Here is a 24079-nt window from a genome sequence, read left to right as displayed (position 1 = left end):
GCCAATATGGGCTTACCAGGGCCATTCCAACACATCAATTACATACATGTTCCCTTAGACCATGGAAGAAATAAGAGACCACGTAGCTTCCTTCCTTCTTCTTGTCTTTGTTGGGTCCCGAGTGAGTCAGGTGATTTAGCTCCCACAGACCTACAGCCTCCACATTTGGCATGTGCAGCCAACATCTAAGAGAATCTTGGAAGAGCAACGTAATGTCTGAACATACTCAAAATGTCTCTCACGTGAAGCACTGGAGCCATGAGCCATTTCCATGAAAAGAGAGTCTTGAAATAGCAGGCAATAAACAGAGCCAAGGTGCCTGATGCAGCTCTGCCCTGTACCACGGTTCAGCCCCACTCCCCTGCAGAAGAAAACCGATTTTTCCATGACCTCACTTCTCAACCAGACTACAGGGTCAGGTCGTCAATGGCGGACATCGCACCCCATACTAATTCTGAAGGAAACAAGAACATAGAGAGAACTTCCTTTCACTGGTCTCTTTCACTGAGCTCTGTTGACTGGCATGCTCAATGGGACTGGATGAATCACTAAAGTCCAAGTGCCCTTGGGTGAATCAGGAAGGTGAGAGGCAGAATGGGAGGGGCCCCAGGAACTGCTAGATCAAGGAAGGAGGCACCAGCCAGGAAGGAGGCTGAGGCAAATGCAATGTTTTTTCAGCTTATAGCTTTCATTTATCCTAAATGATTTAAATGAGTTTGGGGGGGGGGAGCCTTCTACTGGATTGAGTCCATCACTAAATATTTGGGACACACGTTGAAAGGTTAGAAGCAACTCCTGCAAAGAAATGATTGCTGGAATGAGCGAATTGGCTACCACAGGAGGACTGGGATGGAGGCCAACAATGACCCGAGAGCAAATCAAGAGCAGCGAAATGATCCATGAAGTTTCTTGGAATTTCCAAGCACTCCTGGAAAGAGAGAAGCTCGTCAACTTCACTGAAGAATCTCCAAACAAACAGTCCAACTGTCTCCTTGTTTCTCAGCCTCGGAACCGGGCTGGAAAATGTGACATCGAGTTACAACATGAATATTTTGAGTCTGATGTCTGTGGCTTTCTAATGTGGCTTGGAGTGTTTCAGGCACAGTTCGCTCTACCCTTCGCATTTCTAAGAGTACCAGGCATTTGTTGTTTGAAGAAGATAGCTGTCCCCAGCCCTCTGTGGACCCGTATTCTTACCCAGTCTTCTAGGGATGGGTTCAAACATCTTCACTTTAAAACCAAAATGAGAGCTGGGCATGGTGGCTAAAGCCTTTAATCTCAATACTCCATTTGGGAGGTGGCAGAGGCAGGTGGATCTCTGAGTTCAAGGCTAACCTGTTCTACAGAGGGAGTTCCAGGACAGCCAGGGCTACACAGAAAAACTTTGTCTAAAAGCACAAATCAAAACAAAATTAATTAATTAAAACAACATAGGAGGCTGGAGATTGTTGAGTATTTAAGAGTTTATACTGCTGTTGCAAAGAAGCCAAGTTTGATTCCCAGCTCCTCCACCTACCTGTAACTCCAGCTCCAGAGGAATCCAGTGATTCTGGCCTCTTCTGGCATATACCCACAAATGGACATGCACACATAGCCTTAAAAAAATAAGAGGCTGACGAAGTGGCTAGGCACTTACCATTCAATCCTAGTAATCCCCAAAGCCCACATAAGGCAGAGAGAACCAATTCTACAAAGCTGTCCAGCCTTCACACTTGCCATGGCAAATACCCCCGTAATCTACACACAACTAAGTAAATAAAGGAAGACTTGCTACTGATAAAATTAAATGAATAAATACATGACAACAAAATCTATCAAAATTCTAATAGTCTTTCAGAGCTAGCAAAAGAACTACCACAATTCATAAGGAATCACAAAAGAGCCTGAATAACTAAAGCAATCCTAAAGATTAAAAAAAAAACCAATGCTGAAGGGATCTAATCCCTGAGCTCAAATTATACTTCAAAATCATAACTCACCCCCCCCAAAAAAAGCAGGCAAGGCATAGTGTTGTATACCTTTACTCCCAACACTCAGAATGCTGAGGCAGGGAAGTCTTTCTGAGTTGGAGGTTAGCCAGGGCTCCACAGCAAAACCCTGTTCTCTGTCTCAAAAGTAGCAAGGAGCCTAGTAAGATGGCTCGACAGGTAAAAATGTTTGCTGCCAGGCATAACCACCTTAGTTTAATACCCAGAAGATATGGTGGATAGAGAGAATGAACTCCCACAAGTTCTCCTCTAGCCTACACACACACAATAAATGCAATTTTTAACTTGGCATGGTACTTATAAAAGCGTGTATGCATAGACCAATGGACTAAAAGAATCCAGAAAGTCACACAACTAGAGCCAGCTGATTTGTGACCAAGGTGTCAAAGCTAAACATGGACAAAGTTGTAGCCCTCTTCAACAAATATTTCTGGAAATGCTGAGTGTTCAAATATAGAAGAATGAAACTAGATCAGTTTCTCTCATCGTGTTCACAAATTCATTCAAAATGGATCAAATAAGTACCTTTACTGAAATGCCTGACTATTTCAAACTACTGAAGAAAAAAATATATATAAGGAAAACACTTCAAGATACAGGCATAATTGGCGCTGGAGAGATGGCACAGAAGTTAAGAGCATCGGCTGCTCTTTCAGAGGACCTGGGCGTGATTCCCAATACCCCCATGGCAGCTCACAACTGTTTCTAACTTCAGGTAGTTCCAGGGGATCGGATTCTCTCCTCTGTCCTCTGTGGGGCTAGCTATACATATAACACTAAAAAAATAAATATTTTTGAAGGATACAGGCATAAGCAAGGACTCTCTGCAAAGTACAGGAGTACAAAGTATACATGGGATATAACAGCAACAGTCGACAAATGAGTCGTTATGAAATTAAGAAAGTTGTGGAGAGTGAAGCAAGTAATGAATGTAGTGGTGGCACATTCTACATGGAAGAAAGTCCGTGTGCATCACACAAGGAGCTGCCAAACCTAAACATCAAAACTAAACCGCAAACTTCCCATAATTAGACAGGCCAATGAGCTTCACAGTCCTCAAAAGAAGAAACACAAAAAGCCAATAAACGTATGAAAATGTTCAACATCTTTATCTACTGGAGACACGCAAAATAAATCTACACCGAGATTCCATCTCATCCCAGTCAGGGTGGTCATCACCAAGGAGACAAAGGACAAGGAATGCCAGTGAGGGGGATTTAGAAAGGGGACTTTTATTCTCCATCGGCGGGAGTGTTAAACTTGTATGGCATGAGTGTGGAGCTTTCTTTTAAAACTAAAATTAGGAACTGGAGAGATGGCTCAGCAGGTCAAAGCACCGACTGCTCCTTCCAGGTGACCCAGATTCAATTCCCAGCACCCACTTGGTGGCTCACAACCATCTGAGACTCCAGTCCCATAGGATCTGATTCTCTCTTCTGGCCTCTGTGGGCACAGCACGCACTGGAGTACAGACGTGCATACAACAAAACACTCTTACACATAAAATAAGAATAATTCAAGTGGAAGACTAGAGAGTTAGCTCAGTGGTCAAGAGCACTGAGCCATGTTCAACTTCCAGCATCAGCATGGCAATTCACAAAAACCTTCTATGACTCTAGTGCCAGGGCTTCCAACCTCTAAGGGTGCCAAGCACTCATGTAGTATACATACATATATGTAGGCAAAACACTCATACACATAAAGTAATAAAAAAATAAATCTAAAAGATAAAATGGAAAACTTTAAAATCAAAATAGAACTACCCTATGATCTAGCCATACTCTTTGGCATATGCCTGAAGGACTCTTGAGAGAGAGAGAGAGAGAGAGAGAGAGAGAGAGAGAGAGAGAGAGAGAGAGAGAGAGAGAGACACGCCTGCGGGCGCATGCTCATTACGGTTCTATTCCCAGTCGTTTGGAGATGGGATCAGTGTGTCCACCAACTATGACTAGCTTAATGCAAACATGGTGCATGTCCACAGGGGGATTTTATTCACCTGTAAAGAAAAATGAAATCACACTTGCAGGAAAATAAATGGAACCGAAGACCATCAGATAAAGCAAAAGAAGCTCAACTCAGACAAGGACCCCGTTTCCTCTCATATGTAGAACCTAGATTTAAAAAATATATACGTGTATGTATATGAAAGCAGAAGGGGGACTACGTGCAGAAGAGGAAGGAGGCATCCTAGTTAGTAGTATACTAGTTAGTTTTTGTGGCCTTGACACAAGCTGGAGCCAGCTGGGAAGAGGAAACTTCAATGGAGGAATTGCCTCCATCGGATGGGACGGTGGCCTGGAAGGTCTAGATCATGGGCAGTCCTGATCTGTTGGCTAGAGACTCCCCACACCATTTTCAACTCTGAATCCTGCTAAAGTCTCACCCTGGGGCTCTACCTGAACACTACTGAGAGGAAACAAGGATTTGAGTCCTCGGCACTTGTCAAGTTTTAGGCAACTTCAATCGAATGGAGCTACAATATCCTTGTCTCTTTTCTCCACTTCTCTTTTCCTTGGAAAAGACCTTTCTTTTCTTAAAGAAAGATTAGATTTATTTATTTAATTTATGTGCCTGGGTGTATGCATGTATTTATGTATGCATGTATAATACATGCATGCCTAGTGTCCCCAAGAGGTTGGAAGGTTGACACCTGAAACTGGAGTTATGGGTGGGTATGAGCTATCATGTAGGTGCTAGGAACTGAAACCATGTCCTTCACAAGACCAACAAGTGCTCATTAATCCCTTAGCCATCTCTCCAGCCTCCCCACACCCTCTCTGCTTTTCAGACAAGGTCACCCTGGCTGGCCTGGAACTCACAGAGATCTGTCTGCCTCTGCCTCTGCCTCTGCCTCTGCCTCTGTGTGTTGAAGTACTGGGATTCAAATCCATAATATGGCTGGGCAGTGGTGATGCATGCTTTTATTCTCATTACTAGGGAAGCAGAAGCAGGCAGATCTCTAACTTCGAGGCCAGCCTGGTCTATAGAGCCTGGTCTATAGAGTGTTCCAGGACAGCTGGGAGCTTCTGGCGAGAAATTAGTAGGAGATAGAAGTGAGAACTGTGTGATAATTCTCCGGTAAACATACCAAGGGATTGACCCAGGATCTAGAACTTTCAGGCAAAGCCAAATTGAGCACACGGGATAAGTGGGAGCTGGTACAAAGAGGGGAACAAAAATAATTAGCCAACTATGGAGGGTTGTAAATCCCAGTAGAGACCAGATTACATGAAAGCAGCCAAGCTGAAGAAAGCCCGGCTTGGGGTCCTCTGGACTCTGTTTTCAGGGTCCCACCCATCCACTTCATAGAATAGTGTTATACAAGGTGACCCCACACATCATTTCCAGCTACTGTAGAGGCTGAGGCAGGGGGATTGCAAGTCCAAGGCCAGCCTGGGCAAACTAGCAATTTTCTGAGAATAAAAATGTAGAAAGGCTGGGGGTGTAGGTCAGTGGTAGAGCCCGAGCCTATCATATGTGAATCCTGAGTTATATCTCCAGTAAACACCCCACCCCCATGATAAATGCCGGAAAGAGATCACAGATTAATTTGACCTGGGGAATGGCAGGATGCCAGAAGCATCTAAGGCAAGATAAAGAATAGAGCCCCAGACAAAAAGACCTACTTCGGAACATTCCCTAGAGCAAGCAGAGGGCATTTTTCTGAGAGGCTTGTGCTGCACCTCTAATCCTGAAGGAGCAAGATGAAACAGCCTTCAGTTTCTGTCCAAATCCGTGCTTTAAATTGACTTTAAATGTTTTATGATGAGGGCTACAGGGTCTTACTTAGAGCACTTTCTAAGGATTTCTTCTCCCAAAGCAATTTGTAAATGTTGCAGGGTGTTAGAAGAATCGGCCTTAGTGAAGAAAATAAATTGTGCTGTTAAATTCCAAGTAGCAGGCAGTTAGCAACCCCTGGAAATACCTTCCAGGAAGAGAAAGTTGCTCAAATCGTCCAGCGTCCCCAAAAGTTTGCTTCTTGGAATTGGAAACCTTTGGCCATCCCCAAACCCCCTAGGGAACAAAATGGTTCCCCTTTCTGCTTGGGCTGTGGTTAGATAATGACTTGGGAGGCCTAGAACACAGCTACGTGACATCACTCTCTGCCCCCGCCCCTTCCATTGGTCTTGGACACAGAGTTACAAGTCGCCAGGTAGGAAACGGGCGATCTGCAGCACAAATACTCTCCAGCAGATTTACTTTTCTTCTTGTCTTTAAAATAGTTATATTCCTCTCTTATTTCATTTAGTGTGTGTAAGAGAGAGAGTGTGTGTGTGTGTGTGTGTGTGTGTGTGTGTGTGTGTGTGCGTGCGCGCCACAGTGCTTGGTCCTTGTGTGGAGGTCAGAGAGCAACCAGAGCAAGTCAGTTCTCTCCCTCTACCATGTGGGTCCTGGGAGCTGAACTCAAGTTGTCAGATTTGGTGGCAGGTACCTTTATCCACTGAGCCATCTTGATGAGCCAAACAAGCTTCTCATTAAAAAAAAACAAGATCTCATTAAGTTATGATTTGCATATCATACAAGGCACTGAAGTGTCTATTTCAGTGGTTCGTGTATTTCCTGTGTTGTACAACTATTCTTAGGACTGTCACCACACACCCCAAATAAACCTGTAGTTGTTGGCAATCACTCAACATCTGTCAGCTCAGGCTTATGTTTGTTAGTTGTGTTCATTTCGTATAAATGCAATCAGAAAATGTGTTGGTTTGCATTTGGTTTTGTTTGTTTGCCACAGGGTCTCATGTACCCCAGATTGGTGTCAATTCATTGTGTAAATAAGGATGACCTTGAACTTCCCATTCTCAAGTCCCCAACTCTGGAGTTACAGGAGTGTAATGTGCCACCATGCCTGGCTTCTGCAGCACGAAGGATCAAAGCCAGGGCTTCCAGCATCGTAGGCTAGCTCTCAATCAATCACCTCTCTCTGGCCTAGGTTGGGTATTTTGTTGTTGTTTGTTGAGCTGTGTTTTTCAAACACTTGGTAGAAATTCCTTATCAAACACAGCTTTGTAGATATTTTGTGCCATTTTCTTTTGAAATCCTTTAGAAGCCAGGCATAGTGGCACTTCTCTGTAGCTTCAACTACTCCAGAGGATCCCTTGAGCTCCGGAATCTGAAAGCAGCCTGAATAAGCTTATCTGTGTATCATCTCAAAGTAGAAGAAGAAATCCTTTAAAAGTGGAAGAAGCATTCTTAGCACAAGGGGGCTCAAAACCGGCCTCCAGACACTTTTGACTCACAGCCTATATACTTCACTCAATCCCGGCTGAAAGCAAAATTAGTGGTTTTAATTAACATCATTTGTTCTCTCTTCCTAGGAACTCTTTCTCGTAGGAAAACCTGTATTGGGGGGAGGGGTCATCTTTGCTCCATTTTATGCTGTCTTGGTGGAACTGTCCATGGAGACTTCTCATTTTTCTCCAAGTCAGAAGTGAGCAACCTAGCTAAAGGGAGCCAGTCTCTCTCCAAAGAAATAAATGCCTAACAAACTACAAGTGACAAAGGGACAGTTAGGACTGACTCACTGTGGCAGAGCCAGCTGATAAGCCTATCTGTGGGTCCCCACATTGAAGCTCCTCTGAGCCACTTAGTTTCTGTTCTCTCTGAGACTTGATGAGAAAGAGAACACTAGGCTAGCTTCCCCTTCAGTTACTGCCATTTCCTTGATATATGTAGATATATATGTTGTTGGTTTTTATATATATACATATTGATATATACTCTGTTGTTTTATACACATATATATTTGTTGATGTTATATGTATACATATATGTATGTATATATATACATATAGATATATACTCTGTTGTTTTATACACATATATATTTGTTGATGTTATATGTATACATATATGTATGTATATATATATACATATATATATTTGTTGTTGCTTTGCATCCTTATGTATCAAATACAAAAAAACCTCAAGTGGATCAAAACTCTGCCATATGTGAAACTATGAGCCTTTCAGACTAGGGAGGGAGTTCAGTTGGTAGACTACTCCCTAGCATGCAACCCAAGCCCTGAATTCCATCCAGAGCAATGCATAAACCGGACACAGCAGTGCACACCTGTGATCCCAGCATTTTGGAAGCAGAAGTAAGAGTTCAAGAGTACAAGGTCATTTTTGGTGGCATTGCAAGATTGAGATCAGCTCGGGGCCTGACCCTGGGTGTGAGTGTGTGTGTGTGTGTGTGTGTGTGTGTGTGTGTGTGTGTTTAAATAAGCAAAAATGAAGTTCAAAACCCCTCAGGGTACTTTTCGCTTTTAGAGGACAACTGCATAACCTTGGATTTGGCAACAGTTTCTTTAAAAATTCAAGCCAAAAGCAGAGGCAGGAAAAAAAAAGGACAGGCGGTGGTGGCACACACCTTTATTCCCAGCAACGGGGAGGCAGATGCAGGCAGATCTCGGAGTTCAAGGTCAGTTTGGTTTACACGAGTTCCAGAACAGCTAGGACTGTTACATAGAGAAACCCTGTCTCGAAAAACCAAAAATAAAAAAAAGAATGATATTCAAATATATGTCACAGGGACGGCTGAGCCTCCAAAACATTATGCTAAATGAAGTTAGGCTGATGCCAAAGGCCATTATAATATCCATAAGAGGCCAACTCATGGAAGGCGAAAGTAGGTTAGAGGTTACCAGGGTCTGAAGAGAGCTATTGCTTAACAGGGACACCATTTCTGACTGGGTTAAGAAAACATTTTGGAAATGGATACTGATGACTGTTGTGTGTGTAACTATAAATGCGATTAATGTCATAGAAGTGTACTGAAGGTGGCAATATTCTCATCACAATAAATGATAGGGAGCGAGGTGATGCTAATTATGAGTATATTTTAGGAAAACAAGAATTCCTTCCACCCACAGAAGGAGAGAAACAAAGACTCCTGCTTGGCTTGTCTGAAACTGAGCAGTCTAGAGGAGATTCCACAAAGGTGAGGTGTCCCTCGGGTGTTCTCGCTCCAGCCCCTGGAGCCCTTATTCTATATTCTTTTGCCAGAGGGGAAGGTCAGCGTGTACCTTGCAGAGCACAGCTAAACTGAAATGAGGATTTGTAAGGCCAGAGCAATGGGCCTGAGAGCAAGCACAGTCCAGGGCAGCGACCATAGGGATAATCCGAGAAAAACTGGGCAGGAAGTACAGCGAAACAACGGCTCTGCTGAGGGGACAACACAGACTCCATCACCTCCGGAGAGGACCACAAGCCACCTAGCTCCTGTGGGGTTGGACTTCAGACATAAGGCTGCATGAAATGCTACGAATAGTGATACCCACCTGTAGTCCTAGGGACTTGGAAGGCTTGGGTATAGGAGAGCCTGGGCAACTTATGGAAACCCTCTCAAAACCAACGTAAGGTGTGCTAGAGCCGGATGTCAGATAGTAGAGTGCTTGCCTAGCATACATGTAGCCCTAGGTTCAATTGCCAGCATCGCATAACACTGAGTGTGGGGCCAATGAGCTGGCTCGGTGGGTAAGAGGTTACCATCAAGCCTGATGACCTATGTTCAATACCAGAGACCCACAGTGATGGGGAGAACCAAAGGGGCCTGACTTCTACAAGTTGTCCTCTGACTTCCAAATATGTGCCGTGGCATGTATGCACACACACACACACACACACACACACACACACACACGTTTTTAAAATAAAAAGTAAAACATACACACAAATAAGTGTTTTAAAAATAAAACAGGAATAATGATATACACATCCATTCCCAGCACTCAGGGAGTGGGTGGGTGGGTGGGGGAATAGAGGTAGGAGGACCAGAAGTTCAAGGTCATCCTCAAGTAGGCAGTGAATAGGCCAGCCTTTTACCTTCCTGAGACCCAGGCTTCAACACAAAAGAAAAACGTGAGTGAACTTCTGAGTCACACGCCCCGAGAACGGATTAGATAAGCCAGCTCCCTTCCCCACCGTTCCCCACAGCTAGGAGGTATTTTGTAACCTGTTTATCACACGGTTCCGGACCATCTCAGTGCTCTGGGCAAATAAGAGTTACAGTTAAATACAATCACTTACAAGTTTTCATTTTAATCTGCTTTTCCCTTGGAGGAACGTGCATCCTTCCACTTGGCTTAGGACACCCACTAAACCTCCCTGTTCCTGTTTGCCTACGCTTATTCAGGTCCCAACAAAGAGATCCTCACATCCACGTGTGGACTGGCCTCTTCACCTTCTGCGTCTGGTTCCTACAGTGCCGGGAATACAGCAAACTCAGAGATAATATACCTGCTCGATCTAAGCTTTCTAGACAATCAGGTTGGAGTCCTGTGTTGGCTGAGAGGCATGAGTGTCTCTGCATCCTTGACCTTACTCCACACTGTGGTCGCAGCAAGGCTGGGGGTTAGGTTACTTCCCATTTACCACATCCTTTTCACATTTGGGAAATGGCTTCCTACGCTCATGTGTTTTCAGTCCCACAGTTGCCCTCCCCCCCCCCCCCCCCCCCGCCATGGTTTGTTGGCATGCTAATGTAAGCCTGTTGGGCTGCACCCTAGTCAGTGCCTTATGTACATACATTGCACTGTGTCTTTCCTCTTCTCTGCTACACCTCAGTATCACAGCTCAATATCTCAGCTTCATCCCCTCAAACACATCCCATGATCCATGATCAACAGCTGTCTCTAGCCTGGCTCTGATAACAGCTCTCTTCTTCTTTTTAGCAGCAATTAAAAAATCAGATTCTCCCAGTGGTGGTGGCACATGCCTTTAATCTCAATATTTGGATCAGGGATGAAATCCCCGAACTATCTCTGTGAGTTCAAGGCCAACCTGGTCTACAGAGCTAGTTCCAGGAGAGTCAAGACTACACAAAGAAACCCTGTCTCATAAATAAATAAATAAATAAATTTGAAATTCAAGCTTGTTCTTCTTAAATGAAAAGGGGAATTCTTGACCATTGTTCCAAAAAGTTGAAGATTACAAAAATGATGAGAAACCCCTTCAAGAATATTCCTTACTTCCCATTACTTTTCAAATTAAACAGACCCCAAAATGTTTCCAGGATAACGATTCAGTGCATGCTGAGGACTCTGGCCAAGGAAAGGTGCCACAAAAAGTAGCTGAAAGCATCTGCAACTTAGTTTTTCAAAAATACCACTGAGGGATTAGAAGGGCGGCTCAGCAACTAAGAGTACGCACACTGTTCTTACAGAGGACCCGAGTACGGTTTCCAACACCCACATCAGACACGCCCTCACCAGCAATCCCAGCCCCTGGAAATCCAGAGCCCTCTTGTGGCCTCCACGGACTCTGCACTCCTGTGCACTGACACGCACGCATACAATGGGCATGTGCACCTCTACACACATCTACATATAATTAAAATGTTCAAATCTTGAAATTAAAACTCTGAGACTGGTAGAGAGTGGCTCAGTGATAGAGTGTGTACTTCCCATGTTTTATTTCTGGCCCTTACACTACGTTCCTCCTGCCTTGCAAAAACATTAGCATTAGTATTAGACAATAGAAGCAGCCATTACAGGAAAACTAGAACTTTGTTGGGCTTCCTTATACTTATTTTCAGTCCAATACTGTTTTACTTGTTCTTTATTTAATCTTATTTTTAGAATGTTAGAAAACATCATAGCCACCTCCCTACACAGGATCTCTGTTTTGGCTTTGTTTTGTTTTGTTTTTGAAACAGGGCCTCACCACGTAGCCAAAGCTGACCTTGAACTGCTGATCCTAGCTACCTGAGTTCTAAAATCACAGAAATGAGCCACTACAGTTTCAGTGGCTTTTTTTTTATATAAAACCCTGAGTGGTCAAATTTTTTGTAGGGGCCTATGGATTCCTGAAGCACCCCTTTGACATTTGGGTTCTGCAGTAGGTGAGGGCCAGGTTGAGACGTGGGCTTTTCTTTGGTGCATAGGCTAAACAAAGTAAATTCAAAGTCAGAATAGGGCAAAGACTAAAGAAATCCATGTTCGGGTTTCTGTGAGTCACAGAAGAGCAACTTAAGTTCAAAGAACAGGCATTTGGAGATATATATATATATATATATATATATATATATATATATATATCGAAAGTTCCATAAGGAGGTTTCTATGCAATTATGTCAGAATAAATTGATGAGAAAATACATAAGTCAATGCTTTTTACAAGTGCATCCACGTCGATGAATGTGTGCTCCCGAAGAGCAGACCAGGAATAGGGTTAGTTGGCAAGAAAAAAAGATAGTTCGTTCTGATCAACACCTAGAGCACCTCCATGTGTACCAGGATACCCAAATTTGACTTTGTCTGGGATGGGCTCCGGGGTGCTTGTGATGGTACCATTATACCTAGGGAAAAGCAGTCCATTCTTCAACCCATAGGCATCAACTTGGGCAGCTGTGAAATTATGAACTTATGTCACCTGGACATTTGTGGGTGTGGAAAAACCAAAGGACTCTGCATCAGGAAGAACACGCAGTGCCATGTGGGACCTCAAAACCCCATGACAGAAACCAGGATCAGAAAGGAAGAGGCAGGCAAGCATCCAAGAAAGCCTCCAGTATTTACACACTATTTGACTTGACTTCTACATGTTGCTACAGCATCACAGGGGAAAAAATCCTTTCTGCAAACATGAGAAATGTGACCTCCAAAGATGATGTTAATTGTACATATTGGTTCAAAGAACACTCTAATTGCCATGTCCCTAGCGCTTTATTCCTGTAAATTGTCTCTGAAGCTGATGCCAATAGACAGCGACCCTGAGAGCTCTGGGGCGAGCATCCTCCACCCAGCAGAGGCATTCAGCCTGTTCCTTGTCTCTGCTGCTAATTGCCTAGGGCTTCCCACAAAGACAAGGAGAAGGACCCAAAGTTGGCCAAAGTTGTACGGAGAGCTGGGATCGGAGGAAGTCTAGCCAGGGAGAGAGTCACGGGAAGAAGAAGCCTAACTACCCGCTAAAAATAAATTCCACACATGGGCCAAAGAACAGGCTTGATAGGCTCATACACTGTCAGGCCCCGCTGCCACATAGCTCGTCAGCCTGGGCTCTTGGTCACCTAAAGTCACACCACACTACGCTGTCTACTAAGCTTGTCCACATAGATGTCAGAAATGAACCTCAAAATAAATAAACTAAAAATCTAGCCTTAAAAGTTTTCATTAAAAGCTGCGCGGTGGTGGCGCACACCTTTAATCCCAGCACTCAGGAGGCAGAGACAGGCGGATCTCTTGTGAGGTCGAGGCCAGCCTGGTCTACAAGAGCTAGTTCCAGGACAGGCTCCAAAGCTACAGAGAAACCCTGTCTCGAAAAACCAAAAAAAAAAAAAAAGAAAAAAAAAAAAAAAAAAAAAAAAAAAAAAAAACAAAAAAAAAATTTAATTAAACAATTTTTAAAGAAAATCCTAAGTAAAAATGAGGAGTAAAATTTTTGTTCTGGGGCCATCTTAATGAGTGTTTACACTAATTGATAACAAAATAACAGCTGAAACTTGGTTATATTAACTAAAACATCTCAACTTGAATCACTGCAGTTTTTCAAAATTTTCTGTCTGTGATTTTTTTTTCTAATTACCCATTTTAAAATTCTCTTGAGTTTTCTAAAAATACAAGATTGTTTCCAGACTGGAGAGCTGATCCAGTGGTTAACAACATTGGCTGCTCTCACAGAGGACCTGGGTTTGGTTCTCAGCACATGGCTGCTCACAGTGATATAGGTAACCCCAGGAGATCCCGCTGTCCTCCATGGGCACTGAACACATGTGATACACAGATACACATGCAGGCAAAACACTCATACACATGAACTAAAATACATAAGTCTTTAAAATAGACGAATATATAATATTTGCATTAGTTCTTTGAGAGTTTCTTGCATGCGCACAAAGCATTTGGGACATATTCACCCTCCACTCCTCCCCCTACCTCTCCTACCTTTTACTTCCTACCTTTCCATCCCTTCCCAGCTTCATTTCCTTTTCTGTTTATTCTAATCCACTGAGTACGATTTGTCCTGCCCATATATTCCTGGTTGATCTATTAGGGACCACACCCCTGAAGAAAATTCCCTCTCCTTCCCCTAGATACCACCAACTGACAATAGTTCCTCAACTGGGCTAGAGCTCATGAATCCTTCCCGTCTCCATGCTGTAATATTGACTGGCTCTATCTTGTGCCGGCAACCACAGATGCTATGAGCTCTGGAGCACAGTAGTCCCATCAGAATCTGCTGTTAGCTGTCACCACAAGTCTGTACATTTAGAGAAGGGTCCTGTCTTATTTAGAATGGGCTAGATGAATATATTGTGGATAAATGAATGAATGAACTAGGGCCAAAAATACTGAGGGGAAGCCGGGCGGTGGTGGTGCATGCCTTTAATCCCAGCACTCGGGAGGCAGAGGCAGGTAGATCTCTGAGTTCGAGGCCAGCCTGGTCTACAAGAGCTAGTTCCAGGACAGGCTCTAGAAACTACAGGGAAACCCTGTCTCGAAAAAAACAAAAAAAAAAAAATACTGAGGGGAAGGGGATACCTGTAGACCTTGTCTTCTCAGCCCTTCCTGCCCCCAGTTTCCCCACCCTGCTGGTTCTCCCCGCCTTGGCTCCCTCAGTTCTCTTCACACTCACACTACCCCTTTTCTGCTTCTCTAGGTCACAAGCTCAAGTCCCTCCTGGAGACACTCAGCAGAGCTGGCTGGGGCCTTGACATGCTTATTCTTGCTCTGAGTGGAACATTTCTTTCTTGCTACCAGCCTCCCGTTAGCCAGATGCCACACAAAGTGCACTGGACACATTTGATTTCATCCCGTAGCAGAACAAAGGGAAGCTTTTATGCTCTAAATGCTAGCAGAGCTGTCCCTAGGAAATGGGGTGCTTTCCCTGCTCCTTGTACAAAAGGGTTGCACTAAGGGCCCTTGCCTTCCACAGCCCCTCAGGGTCTTCATGAAAGACTCCTTAAAACCTAACTCATTCCATTCGGTGGAGGATCCAAGACTTTTTTATATTTATTTTTTTCTAATTAATGTTTGTATGTATATGCATGCATGTGTGCGTGCGTGCGTGCGTGCGTTCGTGTGTATGTGTGTGTGTGTGTGTGTGTGTGTGTGTGTGTGTGTGATATGTAGGTACATACGCCATGGCATACCTGTGGAGGTCAGAAGATAGTTTACTGGCATCATCTGTCTCCTTCTACCTCTATGTGTATTCTTGGACTCAAACTCATGTTGTCAGTTTGTGCAGCAGCAGCAGCAGTAGCAGCAGCAGCAGCAGCAGCAGCAGCAGCAGCAGCAGCAGCAAGTACTTCTACCCGCTGGGCCAGGCCCAAGCTTTGACTTCCCAGAAGGCTTTGCACTGAGCACACCTGAATGATGATGACCGGAGACTGGGACTGAGCCACCTACTGTAGCTGATTTTCCCAGACCCCGAACTCTCCTCTCGCCCTCTCTAGCCAGTCTCAAGGGACTCGCAGTCACTGTATCCTGCCTGGTCTGTACACACTGTCACAGATGGAGCATCTGAAAATCTTTGCCTGGGAATGGAGGGAAAGGCATTTTCAGAAATATTCAAAGCACGCCTCTCTGCTTCTCAATGGGAACCAAAGCTGAGGACGTGACGTTTATGGGACATGTCAGGGGAAAAGATTGCTTTTCTTAAAATACATTTGTTAAATGATAGGTAAAACAGCAAGCGGATGGGAACCTACAACTGGGAGACATCACAGGAAGAGGGAAATATGAATTTTATTATAAACACATGGATTTTATTATTTCTCCCCGTGAGGATCGGGGCTGGGAATCCGCAGCTGTGAAAAGGCAAGGAGAGGAAGCAGTATTTTTAGCCATGTCACTGGGAAGTATACCTTCTTCTGCACGGCTGCCCACTTCTCTACACTAGACCCTCTTGGAATCTCTGCACAGCAAAGATGAATCTCCATATTAAACAAAGGTCTAGGAGGAAGCCGTTCCTCCTGTCCTGGAAAACACCATCCGAAACAGAACTTGGCTGGTGCCCAGCCCCACCCAGGCCCAGCTTATCCGCCAGCCTCCAGCAGTTGGGCTGCTGTCCTTCCCAGCATGCACCTTGGAAATCACCCATGACACCCTCATCTCCCACAATTCTAGTTCTACTCAGGCGTAAGCCCTCTGGGTTCTTTTTCCAGAAGCTTCTCTGATTGAGTACGAATAGCAAAAGCAGCCATGCTGTGGGGGTCCTATAGGCTTTGGAACGCTGCCTTTGGGTGACCGCCATCATTGTCCCCACCACTACCAAGACCACTTTCCCAGGAAGAAAGCGCAAGAATCAGTCCCAGCTTACAATAGCTCCTAGGGTGTTTTTGTTTGACTCTATAAAGGGCTTTGCTAAGCCTGGGGCTGCAGTTCAGTTGGTAGAGTGCTTGCCTAGTGTGAATGAGTCCTGGGTTTAATTCTTAGCACCACATAAAATTGGGGACTCAGAAGGGAAGTGCAGGTAGATCAAATGGGAATTTAAGGTCATCCTCAGCTGCTTACTGAATCTGAGATCCTGCCTCAAATAAGCAAGCAAACATACAAATATACACACAAAATATAGCACCTTACTAATAGAATATACCTAAGAGCGCTCCCTCTCTCTCTCTCTCTCTCTCTCTCTCTCTCTCTCTCTCTCTCTCTCTCTCTCTCTCTCTCTTTCTCTCTCTCTCATCTATCTCTCCCAATCTTTCTGGGTGTATGTGTGTGCGTGCATGCACATGTGCGGTATGTGTGATGTATGTTTGTATACATGTTCACACCTGCATGCAGATGCACATGTGGAAGTCAGAGGTCAATGTGCGGTGTTTTCTTCTATTACTTTCTTCCTTATTTGTTTGTTTGTTCATATTTGTTTACTTATTTATTTATTTTTGAGACAAGGTTTCTCTGTGTAACACCCTTGGCTATCCTGGAACTCACTCCGTAGACCAGGCTGGCCTCGAACTCACAGAGATCCGCCTGCCTCTGCCTCCCCGCGAGTGCTGGGATTAAAGGCGTGTGCCACCCACCACCCAGCTCTTCCTTATTTTAAAAAGCATTATTACTGCTATTGTCCATGCACAATGAGTGTGTGCGGATGCGGCCACACACGTGTCACGGTGGAACGTGGAGATGGCAGCCCTTTTCCAGGAGGCAGTTTCCTCCTCCCACCATGGGCTCCAGGGACTGCAGACAGTTCCTCAGGCCCCTTCAACAAGTGCTGCTGGCTGCTGACCCATCTCACTTCTTCACTGGCCTCAATTTGTGAGAGAAGATATCTAACTGAACCTAGAGCTCGACGGCCAGCTAATTTTGCCAGATCAAGCCATTAGTCTCCTGTCACCAAGCCCCCACCATGCCTATCTTTTCACTTGGATGCTGGGGATCCAAATTCAAGTCTGTAATATTTGCATAGCAAGCATCTGCCTACTGAATCCCTCCTCAGTCCCCAGGAGAATCTGTCACATTTTGAATTTCTTTGCAGTACTTAGTGTTGAGCCTAGAGCCTCACACTCACTAAATTACATTCCCAGCTCCTCTTAACTTTGGCTTTCAAGATAGGGTCTGGTTAATTTGCCCTGATGGGTCTAGAATTCACTCTGTAGCACTGGCAGGGCTGGGGCTGGCTATCCTCCTGCCTCGGTTTCTTGAGTAGCGAGAACTAGAGGCCTATGGAGAGCAGGCCTCACAGGTCAGGATGTGAGGTGGAGGAAAACAACTTCTTTGTTCACCGAGTTTCCACAGCAGCCAGAGCTGCTGTCCAGAGGCCTGAAAGCCTTCCCTCATGCCTTTCCGGCAAGCCATTTACTCGGCTAGTCCCCTTAAGTCAAGCAGTTTCTTCTTCTTTGTGGCATCCTGAACCAAAAGAGCCTGGAGCAAGTAGGAGTGACAGGCACTTTATTACCGACATGTCATCGCCTACAGGGGACTGCTCTGCCAGCAAGAATGCTATTTCTCCAGCCACTTTACAAATGACCGAATTACGGGTTTGCTCAATCTTTCACACTGCCAGGCTCAACATTGTTGTCTGCTTCTCTCATTACCCTTGGCACGGTTTCTGCCCTGGGAAAGGAAGAATTCTCTGGGGCTTGCTTCTTCCTAGGGGCTCTAAAATATGCCTTGTCTTCAAATGAAAATCATCTATGGTCCCTAAAGACTGTTACCTTTACCCTTGCCCACACACCCATGGCACTGCTGGGGTCTCAGCCCTGTGCAAAACGCTGACGGCCATGTTTACATTCTGGTCCTTGTTTTCAAACTGTTCCTTAGCAAAATATTGTCATTTGGGGGAAACAATTCTGTTAGGAAGTCATTTCAGGCGTGAGTGTGTGTGTGTGCATGTGCGTGTACACACACACACACTCCACAGTATTCCCCACAAATAATAAACAGCCTGTGAAGCCCTTCAGTGGGACTTCAAGAACTGCCATTTGGAAGGAAGGTCAGGAAGTAGAGTATAAACATCTGGTGTTGGAAAGGCCTGGAGGCTGCTTGCAGATGTTGAAAACCATAGACTCCAGGGCTTGGCCCCGGCCGGAGCACCGTCTCTTTGCTGGTTCTCAGGACTGGATTTTTGGCTTCTGGGGTTTTGAGTCATCCAGTCCTCAGCTAACACTGGAGATGTGCCTCAGATTTGTGGCCTGTCTATCAAGGTGATGGGCCATTTTCACTGACTGACCTCTCCCCTTGATTTTTTTTTTAATTAGCCAAAGTGCCAATTCGCTTCGAGTTTCTTGGAATAATTGGTGCTGGGAGGGAGATCCTGGACCCTCCAAAAGGGTTCTTTGGAAAGTTGCTAGTTCCACAGGCATTTGCAGGAGTCGGGTACCAGGGTAGGTCCCTTACCACTCCTTCCTGCAACATGTGTGCAAACAAGTACATGGACATCTGGAGTGTCTAAGCAAGATGATGCTGACAGCCATGGACTCTTTCCAAAGCAGCTTTCACTGAAAGGGCCCCCACACGTTTTGATCAAAAATTAACTACTTAACATCTCCAACACACCTGCATCCTGACTCACAGCCATCAGCTCGCTCTCCCTGGATGAAATGTCAGCCCAGCTAGCGTAACATTCCCATGCGGAAGCTATAATTGCTGGAGTTGAACATTGATGGACAGTTTTTGGTTAACATCCAAGATTTTACACTGTAATGAAATCTTCACTGGAGACTCCATTGATTTCCAACCTCCCCGGCTTTTCCATCTAATTGGAAAGGTGATGCATGCTGGCGGTATTTCTCAAGTGCAGGCCACAATTTACAAGGTATATTCACTTTGCCACTGGCTGGGCACAATGGCACACATGCCTGAAATCCCAGCACTCAGAGGAGGTGCAACAAAAGGTTCAGAGTACAAGGTCGTTCTTGGCTACACAGCCAGTGGGAATCCAGCCTGAGCTACCTGACATGCTGTCCCCCACAAAAATAAAATAGAACAAGGGCCGGGGATGTAGTTCAGTTTGTAGAGTACTCGGCTAGTGCCTGTCTTAGGTTTCTATTGCTGTGGAGAGACACCATGACCATGGCAACTCTTATAAAGGAAAAGCATTTCATTGGGGTGGCTCACAGTTTCAGAGGTTCAGTCCATTATCATCATGGCAGGGAGCGTGGCAGCAGCAGGTAGACATGGTGCTGGCTACATCTTGATCAGAAGGCAACAGGAAGTGGTCACACTTCCTCCAATGAGACCTTACCTACTCCAAGAAAGCCACACCTCTTAATACGGCCACTCCCTATGAGCTTATGGAGGGGCCAATCACATTCAAACTACCACATCTAGCACGCACAATACCTTAAGCTGTGTCTCCAGCACCATAAACACTAGCTGGGCATACAGGTAACCCTGGTACTCAGGAGGTGGAGCCAGCAGGATCATTCAAGGCCTTTATGGCTACTGTATGGAATTTGAAGTCAACCCAGGCTACTTGAGAAAAATCTGACTATACATTGTCTCAAAAATAAATAGGGTCATCAGCATGGCTCACCAGGTAAAGGCGCTTGCCCAGAAAGCCTAGGTCCCTGAATTTTGATCTCCTGCCATTCCTGAGAGGCTCTCACCTCTCCATAATAATAAGTAAAATTGAAATTTAAGCCAAGCATGGTGGCACACTTTTTAACCCCAGCACTTAGGAGGCAGAAGCAGGTGGGTTTCTGTAAGTTCAAGTCCAGCCTAATCTACATGGCTAGTTCCAGGATAGCTAGGGCTACATAGAGAGACCTTACCACAAGCCAAAAAGTTTTAAAGAAAATTTATGTAAGACTAAGTAAATAAAATGTGAAGCCAAATTGCTGTGCTGGGGGGTATAACTGGTGATAGCTGGTGGAGGCTCACAATTAGCAAACACCAAAAGCTTAAGGTAGAGGCAAAAAGTAATAGAATTCATTTTGAATGGTAAAATGGGTCCCTAAATAAGAACTAAGATGCTCAATGTAGGCCCAGCCATGACAAGCTCAAGCCTGAGTCTCAGTAGTTTACCCTAGGGCAATACCTGGTTCCAAGAAAGACCACAAACTGAGACCACTCAGGCACCACCCAGAACAGACCATCCAGAGGAAATTCCTAACGTTCCAGCCATCGTAGATAGGATCACCCGCCAGCACACGGCCATCACTTCTCACCAGGACACCCCTAGACAGAGGTCAGCCAATCAGGGGTCCTGAACCTTAGAAATCTCTCACCCCCACCTCTGCTATTATAAAAACCTCATCCCAACTGAGCTTGGGGCTCTCCGGTCAAGCCAATACATTGGACACAGGCAGAGTACGTGCTCGAATTTGAATAAGAATAAAGGCTCTTTGCTTTTACATCCAGGACTTGGTCTTCTAGTTGGTTTTGGCGGGGGGTAGGGGGGGGGGTGCTGTGATCTGGGCATAACACTCACTAGATGTCCTATACCATGCTTGCCACCAGCCTAGGCAAAATGGGGTGTAGCCAGATCCCTGGAACTAAAGCACAATGAAGAAGTCAGCTAGGAGAATCAGAAGGAAAAGATGGCTCCAGGAAAGGACAGAAAAACAACCCCTTCACTGGAGAATATCATACAGGACGGGGCCTTGTTTCCTCTTCCTTCCTGTCCATTCATTTGCCAACACATGGAAAGGTCCTCTTGCCTCCTGCAGACAGGTCCTTTCCCTATCAGCAAAATGGCAAGGCTCCAGGAGTTTACCTTGCAGCAGACACCTTAGGAGTGGGGTTCCAGTCGAGCTGTTGGAATGGCCGAGTTTGTTGTTGACGATTTGTTTTACCAGGCAGAGATCTATTCCATTTGTTCCTGCGCATTTGGTAACTATGTCAAGATGCGTTACATTTGTATTAATTAAATAAATATAATTAACCTGGGCTCAGGGAGTTAGCTTAGCCACTGGCTAACTTTCTCTTTGTGGGCATCCCAGAAGCCCCTCCCTTCCACACCACTCCAACTAAAACAAAAACAAAAACAAACAAAAAACCCACGTTAAGCTCCTCCCTGCTACTTTCTGCCAACCAGTTGTTAACTCTGCCTCTTTGAGCCCAGATTAATTTTATTTAAATAACGCAAATGCACCACCATATCTTTACATAGTTAACAAACGCAACGTGAGCAAGTGTAACACATCTTTGCCTGGTTAAACAAATATTCTCCAACAGGTGTTAGCGTTAGCATTGTTCTCCTCATTGGGAGTTCAGGCTAACCTCAGCTACACAGTCATGCTACTTTGCAATTGTTTAGCTCTCCCTAGTGACCCATGCTTCTCACTGGACACAGTGACCAACCCAAAGGGTACCACTTCTCAAATCACCAGCCAGCTTGCCCTCACCCTAGAAGGCTACTTTGCAAAGAAAATACGTGTCCTTTTCCATCTTGAACTTAATGGTATGTATATTTCCAAATGTATCTTGCCATCATTCACCCCCTCCCCGACATGCGTAGACACGGGCAAACGTGCCGGCATCAGCAAAGCACGTCCTGCCTTATTTTCAAGCTCTTGGTGTCAAGCCTTTCCCTCTTCTGAGACTCTCCTACGATGTGTCAATTTGGGGATGTCCTGTTCTGTTCCCTTGCCGTCTGTGTATCTGTGGATGGATCCAGTTACTTTGTAGTGTTGGGGATGGAACTCAGGGCCTCACACACGCTATGGAAGTAGTCTACCACTGTGATAGTGTTAATTGTCAACTTGACGGAGTGTAGAATCGCTTGGGAGATGGCTCTGTAGGTATGTCTATGAGGGACTATATTATGTTGCTGGATGTAGAAAGAGCCATTTTATTTATGGGTGAGATCATTTCCTAGACAGGCTCCTGGACTGTCTAAACCGGAGAAAGCCACCTAAGCTCTAACAAGCATTTTTTCTCTCTGCTTTTGCACTGTTGATGCAATATGGCCAGAAACGTCAACCTCCTGCTGCTTTGACCTCTCTGTCGTGATGTAGGTGTGTCTTCTATCTATCTGATGATTTCATTGGTTAATTAATAAAGAAACTGCTTGGCCTGATAGGTTAGAACATAGGTGGGTGGAGTAGACAGAACAGAATTCTGGAAGTGAGGCAGATGCCTCGGGCAATCGTCATGCCTCTCATCTCTGGGCAGATGCCATGCCTCTCCTCAGTAAGACAGATGTGATGGAGCCAGCTGCCAGGTCAGACATGCTGAATCTTTCCCGGTAAGACACCACTTTGTGGTGCTACACAGATTATTAGAAATGGGTTAATCAAGATGTGAGAATTAGACAATAAGAGGCTGGAACTAATGGGCCAGGCAGTGTTTAAATGAATACAGTTTCCGTGTAATTATTTTGGGGCATAAGCTAGCCAGGCAGCCGGGAGCCGGGCAGAACGAAAAGCAGGCCTGCCCGCCGCTCCTCACTACACTGTTGTGATGGACTGTACCTTGAACTTGGAGCCAGAATAAACCCTTTCTCCCTTAAATTGCTTTTGTCAGAGGATTTTTATCAAAGCGATAGAAAAAAGGAACTAAGGTGGTGGCACACACCTTTAATCCCAGCACTCACGAGGCAGAGACAAGGGGATCTCTGAGTTTGAGACCACCCTGGTCTACAGAGTGAGTTCTAGGGCAGTCAGGGCTGTTATATGAAACCCTGTCTCAAAAAAGCAAGGAGAGAGGGAGAGGGAGAGGAGGAGGGGGAGGGAGAGGGGGAGGGGGCGAGGGAGAGGGGGCAAGGGAGAGGGGGCGAGGGAGAGGGGAAGAGGGGTCGAGGGAGAGGGGGAGAGGGAGAGGGAGAGGGACCCTTTCAAACTCAGGAAGTCTAAATAGTAGCCTTCTTGCCCACCTCCCACCTCCCATTCCCAACCTAATGCTTCGCTTTGTGGGCATCCACACAGGCACTTGCCTTGAAAACCTGGCACTCATCTTTGACATCCCTCTGAACTGCCACACTTTACCAGTGTGATCCAGTGGTACTACTTGAAAATCGCCTAAACATTCCACTGACTTCTTCACCCTTTAATCCGTGGTCCATACTTGATCCGAAGCAGGCTACTCCTTTCTCTGAACTGACCTACCACTGTCTATCTTCCCTCTCCTCTCAACCAATACTTCTAATATGTATTATGCATTATGGCCATCATCCCTATGTCACTGAGTCTCCCGTTGGAGTTCGAACTGTTGGAGGACAGAATCACTGTTTTGACTGTGGTAGTGGTGGCGGTGGTGGTGGCAACACTGCTGCTGGCAATGGACTCAGGGCCTTCAGGACCTGACTCCAGATGCTGGGCAAGTACTCTACATGCGAGCCATAGTCCTCACCTTTAAGCTGACCTACCTTCCACTCAGAGGAAATGGATGCGTATTCTTCTTCCTAGCTACATCTGACAGAAGGGCGGTAAAGCACACTGCCCTGCCTAGGTACTAGAATTCTAAAAGGCAGATAATACCAACTGTTGGAACAACTGGAATTTGCTTACAATGCTAAGCAAAGAATAAATAGACACACATTGGAAGAACCATCTAGCATCAATATATAGAGATATGTAGATATGCTTCTCCTGTGAGCCAGCAAAAATTACCCTTATCTTCTCAATATAAATGTATGCACATGGAAACCAAAAAGATATATGTGAGAATATTCATGCAGCAGTGTTCACAATAATTCCCAAGTAGAAATGATCCAAATGTCTATTTAAAATGGCTGGGCTGGAGAGAAGGCTTAGTGGTTAACAG

The sequence above is a fragment of the Arvicola amphibius genome, chromosome X (genome assembly GCF_903992535.2).
Source record: "Arvicola amphibius chromosome X, mArvAmp1.2, whole genome shotgun sequence".
Classification (NCBI taxonomy): domain Eukaryota; kingdom Metazoa; phylum Chordata; class Mammalia; order Rodentia; family Cricetidae; genus Arvicola; species Arvicola amphibius.
Note: the sequence above shows the minus strand (reverse complement) of the source record.